This window comes from Papaver somniferum, chromosome 7, assembly GCF_003573695.1.
Source record: "Papaver somniferum cultivar HN1 chromosome 7, ASM357369v1, whole genome shotgun sequence".
NCBI lineage: Eukaryota > Viridiplantae > Streptophyta > Magnoliopsida > Ranunculales > Papaveraceae > Papaver > Papaver somniferum.
Genome location: NC_039364.1, coordinates 145,813,068 through 145,823,342, shown reverse-complemented (window position 1 = coordinate 145,823,342; position 10,275 = coordinate 145,813,068). Strand labels below are relative to the sequence as shown.

The following is a 10,275-nucleotide window of genomic DNA, read 5'->3' as shown; positions in this document are numbered from 1 at the left end:
ACACCGCCATCAAAATCATTCACTGAAATCCTTCAGAGTCACAGACATCAGTCAACAAGAAGATACTCATGAACCCATCTCAATCAGAGACCATGAAGGAACGCTCAGAAATTCTTATATCTACAACACTCTCAAGGTGAAAATACGTTCAACCTGAACATATAACAAGTTTCACATAATCAGGAAAATCCAAGATATGACGCGATAGCATGAACCCATGCTGAAAATATGACTACAAACAAAGCGTCTTTTTTTGCACATCTCTCCAACAAAGAAAGTTCTGATCCAGCAGATTTGGCGGACGTTCCATTATCAGAGCACTTGGAGGAAATTCGAACTCTGACGAGGTTGAAATAATAACCTGCAAAAGATACATAGAAATTCATCAAGAGGTTTCGCATTCAAGCAAGTCTCATTCCTTCCATGTCTATGTCTTTCATTCCCTCACATGTTATTCTAGCATGGGGACTCAATTCAGCTAGCATCTCTGCTATTACAAGACGCTATTAGTGGGTAATCTCACTCCAAGTGTGGTTGAACCTGACACCGCTTCGAATCGAGCATATCACCGTGACATTCACCACTGAGAGATGACAGAAGCATGACAAAGAACACTTTGGGAATTTCTACATAGACTTGCAGGAACGTCCACGAGTGCCACAAAATCAGAAATCTCTGATGTATGCACAAGTGTTGAATCCCTCGCAGCGGAATGCTGAATCGACAGAAGATACACGGAGCCAAGACGATCAAGCATAAGAAATTCGACGCTTCAGCGCTCAAGCACATAAGAAGCCTTCGAATTGTACTCCCATTCAAAGAGTACACCTTCAATAATAACGCCTCTAGCTTCAGCACAATATCTCGACGTGACACACCGGTTCAACAGCGACACGATCAAAGTATATCTGAATTACAATCGATAACCCTTCACTATCCCATGATAATACTTCTGAAGTAGATGCAACACCGTTCATCAATGGATGCTACAAACTCCTTCAACTCTGCTAAGTGAATGAGGGATGCAACGGGACTTGATTTTATTGGAAATATCAATTCAATATATTTCAAAAAATGTTATCCATATAACAAGTCATTGCAACCTAATGTGATTCCATGAAACGTCGTCAAACGGAACCTCTCTACATCAAAAGACCCTGCACGACTGGGGAACTTCCTCTCTTCACCAATCATATCCAGAATGAAGACTGCTGCTGCTATCTACCGCGCAACAACATCGATTCCATGACGAAGCCACTTCACAGTAAAGTCATAACAGGAGGATTTGGGTTGTAATCCTAATACACCTTCATCTTAGGAATGTTCAACTCACCAATTAGTTCGTGCATGCTCACTGGACGGAAGAGCAAAGACTATCATCTTCGGTATCTGTATCAACTCCAATCATAGTATCGGCATCAATATGTGGAGGAACTCTATTCATGGTCTCAGCATCAACAAGAATTTATGGAGAACTTCCAGTTGTAATCTCAACATCACTCTCGGGCGCAACATCCGGCTTCATCAACTATTCATTCTCTATGGATCATACTTCTTCAAGCCCTAATGATTCATACCAAGATGTGTAAACATGAAAACATGCTAACATGAACGTCTTCCCAAAGCTTGCCCGGCAGATGGGAACAAAACCAAAATCTTCTACAAGATGTTCTCATCGCCTCTACAAGTGAGATACGACATGCTCCAGGCCATGGGTTTACAAAAACGTACCAATGGGTGAGGAATGAGACAATACTTCCTCAACTAAAGATGTTGGTCTATGTTTCTTATACAACATACAAAAGGGCGCATCAATGAAAGATATGGCCTTTACCATCAGGTCTACGACATCTGAAAAATTTGTACGGGATTACAAATTGCAAATGTGCATGCTTAGTTGGCTGACCTCTGCAACTCCAAATTGAGTGATTCTTTGCTCATGTGATAACTCAGTCTCTTAGGTTCAAAATTTGGGGTCAAGCATCAAATTCTGACGTCGTATGAGGTTCCTACAGCTTCCAGAGCATACAACATGCAAGCAGTAATTCTTAGACGGGATTCATAACCTCCACAGTCGATCGATGTCCACCAGGTCCTTCCGCTAAATCCTTCATCAAGGTACCTCCAACTTCGACCACCTAGGTCTTTACATCAATTTTTCTACCTGGGTCCTCTATCTAGGTCTCACCAGAAGAAGGGAAAACGAAAGGGAGAGACTGATAGACGCATTTATGTGTCTATTTTGATCTCTTTTATGTATTTTATTAGTACCCATTTGTTCTCATTATGGTGTTTTTATGTTTTTTTAGGTGTTTTTGGAGAAAATACCCTTGTATGGAAAGAGTTGCTCAAAAAAGTGATGATTTACATCTCGGAGAAAAGTACTAAAGGCACCCTAGAAATGTCCCGGAAACGTCCCAGAAATGTCCCAGAGGAAACCAGAAAAATTACTATTTAAACCCAAGAATTACTATTTCAGCCCAAATTACTAAGGGGACACCAAGACAGGATAGGGGGACACCCCTCTTCTTCATTTGAATATCGATTTTGGCGGGAAAATGTTCACAGCACGGGAGAATTTTCGATCGAAGAAATGAAGTAGTGGTAGGTCGATTCAATGGATGAATTTTGGTATAGAGATGTGATATAGGTTGAGGAACACAGTATGGGTGACGGAATCGGTCAATTTTGGCTAAAATTCCTGGTTCGATTCACCAAACCAAAACAGAGCAACACGCACTGTAAGCGAGCTCAAGTGTGTTTCTGCTGTGCATGGAGTGATGTGGAGGTGCGGGAAAGCTTCTGAGGCATTAAGAAACTAATTTGGAGCGTTTTGGGAGCGAGTTAACGTGTGGAAATTCTATAAATGGTAAGTATTCTCATTTTTGGGCAGCAAAAAATAATCGAATTAAAGAGAAAATATACGCAATCAGTGGTCGGATTTCTTGCTCCAAAACACTATAAATACAAGTATCGGTCATTGGGAAGAGGATCTCGAGAGTTGGGAGAGAGTTAGAGACGTAAAAATCAAAGAACCAGACGCTTTGAAGAAGTTCCTGCTGCTGCTGGAACTGAAGAACACGAAGAACATTGGACGAGGCAGGAAAGTCGTTAAAAACTGTCGCTTTATTGCGACACTTTTCCACTCCTTTCCGCGACTGATCGTTGTACCAACAACACTATATCTGTGTCGTTGATTATGGACGCCTTCTGTGGGTCGCAGAATCCTGTTTTATACTATTTACTTATCTTTCTCTTCATTGTAAAACACTTTTGAGCATCAATGAAATTATTTGAGAGGTTTTCCAATATGATGAGCGACTAATTCCCTTGTAACCAAGCAATGGAGGAAGTTATTCACGCAACATAAATGGGTAACTATTTCATTTAATTATATAATTCACCTAATCGCTGCTTTTGCAGAGTTTTAAATTATTTGAATGATTGTCTTAATTATTTGTTATTCAGTTTGATAGGTTATACTTGGTTAAATCTCTTGATAATCTATGCTTAAAGTTTACAAATAAAATTTGAGAATTTGTATGATTGATAGTGAATTAAAGATAAAAGAGGACTTAAGAATAAAATAGAGTCTTGAAATATTTATCAATCAATTTTGCGTAATAGTGGAATCTAGTGTCTTGGTTACCTCTCGCACCCATTGTTAATATTTTTGTATACTTTTAAATCTAAAAATCCATTATCTTTACAAGTCCGAGCAACGAACTTTTACTACCACTTTCAAAACTATAATAGAGACTTAACAAAATACTGGGGACTGACGGTCCACTGGTCAAGACGATCGATTTCACAATCCAAAACTAATTAAGAAATCAAAACCAAAATAAAACCTCGCATATCTCAGAAGTCCAAGGTTCAAGATATCATGGAAAGAAAACTAAAAAAAGTCAGCAAAATAAGATTTCTGCTTTTCTGCATCCTCCAAGACTTGCAAAGCAGCTTTCTCCGCCTCCAGCTTCTTGGTCAGCTCAGCAGCTTCATCCATCTTATTCAACACGGCATCACTGGTGGTGAAAGGAGCGTCACCTTCCACTGCTTTCCTGATAGCATCAATCTTTTGACGAAGCCACTTCAGATTGAAGTCAAGTTCTTCAGCTTTCTTCAAGTTGTACTCCCAATCAAAGAGTACATCCCGGGTGACAGTATTTCTAGCTGTGATACAGATATCATTTATAACACGCAAGATGACTTCTACTTGCCTCGTCAAGAAATAGCTATGCTCCGGATCCTTGGTAACGACGATGTGCCTACATCTTCCATGGTTTCTTGTACATAGAAGCATATCCAATGGGAACGCTAAATCCACCAAGAAACCTATGATAAGGGAGTATCTCACCAAATGGAGGAGTAAAAGCATTCCCTGCGTTGGGATACTCATGCACTATTATCCGGTTCTCAGTCGCTGTAACAGTGTCAACAATCATAGGAACAACTTCGGTTGGAGCAGCTTCTTCCATTCTCGATTCGGGTTCCACCATCTCATGCACAATTGGAGTTTCAGTCACCTCCACGGCATCAACAACAAGTGTTACATGACCTTGAGGTACAGGTATGGAGGTCTCATTATCAACGGCTCCATGGTTGCTCAAGTCATCATTGTTGGATCCATTATTCCTAACTTCAACATTTGGCACCTAATGTGAAGATTACATGGGATTAGAATGATTCAAGCGTGGAAACCCAACAAAACCATAAAATCCAGCATGTAAGTGAACTAACATCATCTAAGTTCTTTACTATGCATCTAAAACATGAGCAAATAGTGTAGAAGACATGAAACACGTTTTTCAGACAAGCTCATCTGAAGAGATTCTACACTTCCCTATATTAAACGACGAACTGGGAACAAATAGTGTAGAAGCCATATAAGTAATGCTCCTTGAAGTGGTAACAGATTCACGAATACGTGCACATAGATATAGTGATTTACAGAGATCGAAAGGTGCTTAAAGAACCAATAGATTCAATCGTGCAAATATGTCACTTAAGTATTTCCGGAACATGCACACATATGCCAAATGTTGCAGAAGCACTAGTTCAGAATCAAGAAAACATGACCATCATTTGTATCATTCATAAAATGACATGGTTCAAAGAATGATACCGCCGGTATATAACCGGGTTTAGGCTCGAAAAACTGGTTCTGCTGCTCCCTTTTCTCTTTTTCCTTGGTTTGAACAGCAGCACCATAGGTACCTGGATACTCAAAAGAGAATATTAGTACAGAGAATTGTGCAGGTAAGCAAAGATATGGAGTATCAATATTGAGTACAAACAACTGAGATAAATATACAGCATGACAATGATTCTGCATTATTCCACTGATTTGCTAACCAGGACAGACTAAGTTATCAGTTCAAACCAGTCACAATGGAACAAGATGAAGTCAATACAAAACTCAATAGGTTACAACAAAATTTTCAAAAAAAATAAAATAGAGATGAACTACTAAACAAGTATTTGAACTGATATTTACAGGGGTATGATGATTACACTACTACAGGGTTATTGAATGAGAACTAAACACGAAATGCAGTTACATATACGAATGAGATGCGAGAATGAGAGGACGGATATATTACAAGGAATGAAAATCTAAACTAACAGTTAACTGATGAAGCTTATTATACAGATGCTTAAACTAAAGATGCAAAAGAAAGATAAATACAGCTAAATGATGCAACTATTATAAGACATTTGTGATTTACTATAGAATGTACTGAGATGCAATTATCTATATGAGATTAAAAAGATACAACAAAATTTCCAAATTTATGATGATATTATAACTAGATGCACCTTGATAAACAACTACAAAATATGATACACAATAATAACAACAGAAACCAAACAGATGCTTGACCTACAAATGCAAATTTTATGAAAAGCTACAAAAGCTAAGTTATACTAGAATATACACAGCTACTGAAAAATAAAAGGGAAAGGGAAAGCTACGGATTCAAAACATTCTTACATGCAACTCATAAAAACAACATAGGCAGTATCCTAACAAAAAGACTAAAAGAATGCAGACTGAAATGGACTAACTGAATTTAAAGGTTACTACCAATGTACAGGGCTAAGATGCAGAGAATGATGCGTACAAAATTACAGATTCTCCTAATGCTAAATCTAAGTGATGCTAAGACAGAACAAAGAAGGAATTTTTCACACAGAAGCACAGCTTAGCAATATCTAACTCTACTCAGGAATTAGATAGCATGATGGATAACTTCAACAATCTTAATATGGATACCACAATATAGTTAAGATGGGGACAAGTCAGGCTTGCAGGTTTAATGTTCAAGTGCAGGTGACTGTATTTTGACAATTGTGAAAAAACATAATACCGAGTAAGGCAACATTTCTCAACAAGGCAATAGAAAAAACAATATTTACAGATTGATATATGACTATTTCACTGATGCTTCAATTTTTAGAACGATATGATGCCAGGTGCATGTAAACTAAAAGAAAGACTAAATAGATGAATGCACGTAACTGAGTATGGAAGGACTAAAAATTACAGCTACTATTAGTGGGGATTAAATACACAGATGGCTTGACAACTAACACAATCTAAGTTATGCTAATGACAGTAAAAGGAACAATGGATTCACAAATTTTAACACTACTCAGAGAAGTTATGTTACAGGATATGAAAACTGCAGGTTTACATCAAACTAAGAGCTACATCATGAGATACAAGATATATATGCAAATGGATTATACTAAATTACACTACAATAGAAAAAAAACCAAAAAAATCTAAACACATATGTACAAAACGAAACTGAAAACTAGTAAACTGAAGATGCAGAAAAATTAAAACTACAGTTAATACTAACTACAGAATGCAGATTATGTAACAGATGAATTTGAACAGCTATATTATACTAACAAAAAAATCTAAACACATATGTACAGGATTCAGCTAAAAATCAGCAAAGTGAAACTAGAAACTTCAGCTAAACCGCTACCGAATCCCCTGCACCAAAAACTTGGTATGCTAGAAAAGATACCTACAATTGTATTAAACTACAAGTGCACAGTGTCGATATGCAACACAGAGCAAGTACGGGTCGAACCTCAGGGACAAGGTGGGTGTAAGGTTGAAGCTACGTTCTTACTATAACTGATTCCAAACAAGAGTAACACAAAGAGGGGGATTTGCATCGATACCACAAAGGTTATGCATGATTATACTACACAAACAAGATTAGAAGGAACTAGGACAGTCAAATCCACTGCTTAACCTACGCTAGATGATTCGGTTATTGAAATTACTCTTGTCCTTTTAACGAACAACGATGAAGATGCAAGTCTGCCGCGTATTCAAGGTGATATGAATTTGGATAGTTTAATCACAACAAAAGATATTAATCCCTAGCATTAGTTGTCTTGTTACGGAACGACTAATCACATACTAATTAGATCATTTAAACATGGGTTGAAACTTGAAATAACAACATATAAATACTCTAATGACCTAGGATGCATGACATACAAGGTGAAAGTTATACATTGAGGTTCAAATATTAAACAATTCCTTGAGCAATTAGGCACAACAAGAACAACTTCATAACCAAAATCATCTAATATTAGATTAAGAGTTTCATCTAATCCCTAGCTAAGAAATTAGAACATGATTGAAAAATGCTGAAAAATAAACCTAATTACTTCTTGGTGCACCGGCTACTCCGGGCTTGGTTCTTCATCATAATCCCATCCCCATTTATACACCAATTTCCCCAATTTCAATCCCAGTTTCAGTACAATACAATTAGAAAATTAGGGATTTAGTATTCTTGGAACTCACCACCGATGGAGTCTTCAGTTTACAGCCACCCTATTATTTGACGATGTTGATGTTATAGAGAACAAGAAATTCAGACCTTCCCTTCGCTATTCTCATTGTTCTTAGGACAAATTCTCCGGCCTATTGTTCCTCGAGTAACAACTATTGATATCTAGGGTAAGCTTGAAATGACTAAAACAATAGGAGTACGAATTGGACATCTAATTGATTAGGGAGAGATGGAGAAGATATGGGTTTGGCATCTTGAGAGAGAAAGACGGTACTGTTGACGAGTGGAGCAGGAAGGAGAAGGATTTCTGATTTTCGAAGTGAAATTGGTAAAGGTGATAAAAGAGTTTCTTTGGGTGTTACTAACACGGTAACACCTACCTTGAATATATGAGAGTTTGACCTGTATCCTTGTTTTCCAAATGGTAACTTCTGTATTTTTGAGTGGCTCTTCAATTTAGCCGATTTTTATAATCCCAGCTGCTCCATGTGTATCTTCCTTGCTAGAAAGCCACCAAAACTCTTCTTTGCGGCTACAGTCTGATGCCACTTCTTTGTTGTGCCACTAGGTTCTCTAATCACTTCCTTTGTATCAAAATACTTTTCTCTTGTTCACCATTTACTCAACCACCTACAACACAATACAAAATTAGATTAGTCCGACAAATTTACCCGTTAAAAGCGGTATGTGCAAAATACAAGATTTGTTATAAAATAAAAAATTAAGACACTAGAGATGTGATTAAAGACAACAAAATGATCAAGAAATATGCATTATTAGGCACCTATCAACTCAGCCCACCACGGATGGAAGTTCTTCATCTTCTTTGTCAAATTTTCCCAAAATACGTTGGGAGATGCCAAGTATTACTTCACAAGGTGAGCCAACCACGCTCCTCATTTTTTTCCCAAGCTAAGGAATGTGATTATCCTTACTACAATGTGGATGCCAGTAATGATGAGTTGAAGAGACAACGATATGCATTGGTTGGTTTGACAAATGGATTCTACACACTTGAGTGTGTGTCAGAGTTGGCAGATGGACACAATGTTTGTATTGAGTCCGACTATAAATGTTGATGGGAGTTCACAGTATCCTCATTCTACCAGGAGCAACATATCCCAACACGATAATGATACAATGGTAGGAGATACACAAGCACCCAATAATTCACCACAATTTTTTCCTATTTCTCAATCTTCAGTGATACAACCTGATCTGAGACGCATTTCATCACCATTCTTGCCTTATAACCCTAGTGAACCTTATTACATTGTTACACCACAACAAAAAACCTCTTATACGTTTGGAGCACCCAATACTTTCCAACAATCACCTAATGGACGTCAACCATCTCCTTCTGCTTTTCAACATTTCCAAAGTTTGTTGGCAAGATGGGGTATCCCGGATCTTGGAGAATGGACTCCATGCCCAGAAGATAACAATCGACGACGCTAGAGACATTGTAAATTTTAATTATGCTACCTTTAAAGTTAAATTTTAATCAATTAAAAGTACAACTTTTCGTTGAAATCAAATTACATATGTTTAAAAGTAAGTGTTACATTAACTTCACTGAGATGTACTAGGTGGAACAACAACTAACAAGAATGGGTTGAAATTGTTCAACGCCTTAAGGATTTCGAAACAATTTTTGAAACAAAAAACCATATTTTTGCATCTTTGCCATCCATCTAAAGATCTTCTTACCATTTAAGCATTAGTTTCACCCCTCAGTCTAAGTGGAATGGATAGCGTGGTTAAAGCTACAAAATCACTTACTTCTTTCTTAATTATTTGAAAACAATTTTATATCTGTCACATTGTTGATTGTGAGTTTTTGAAAAGAGCATTCGTGGTAAAATGGCCTTGCCCTAGTCGCAAAAATATGATGAAAATCCCTGACCCGACATAAGGATAAAAAAAATCGTATTAAACAATTTGTATTCCGTAAGAGAATCGATAAATCATATTTAACTAACAGACCCAGTAATACTATAGATATTTTAGATATGTATATGTATACCAAATTTCAGGGCTTTCTCCAACAACCCGTTCGCATACTGGTGAACCCATACCAAGTCCGGAACTCTAAGTATGCGTACCCGTTTGCATACTTGAGTGGGTTAAGTTCTAAAATCGGTTTTTTCATGAACTAATACATTTATATATTAAGGAATGCAATCTTTTACAAACCATGGATATAATGTTCATGAATTGATTCAAGTGAATCAAAATCAATTTTGCTTCAATTGTGTCTTGTATACTTCTATGAGAATATAAACAATTGAACAACTCCGTAACTAGTTTCGTTTGAGTCATTTGAACTAGTTGTGATTAAGATGAACAAGGTTGATATGAAAGTGTTCATATGGCTAACTTCGATTAACTATTGTTGAGCCAACTATGTGCACACGTTTGGGTACGGTTACTCATACCTAGATGA

The 10,275-nt window shown here is 37.3% G+C and overlaps 1 long non-coding RNA gene across 1 annotated transcript; it reads right to left on the bottom strand.

Moving 5' to 3' along the window:
- Positions 1-4,593: 4,593 nt before the first annotated feature.
- LOC113293044 lies at positions 4,594-8,174 on the bottom strand. Its single transcript, XR_003332021.1, has 3 exons — positions 7,841-8,174; positions 5,126-5,217; positions 4,594-4,655 (listed from the first exon to the last, which is right to left on the bottom strand). It is a non-coding gene; the product is annotated as an uncharacterized LOC113293044 (long non-coding RNA).
- Between the last annotated feature and the right edge of the window lie 2,101 nt (positions 8,175-10,275).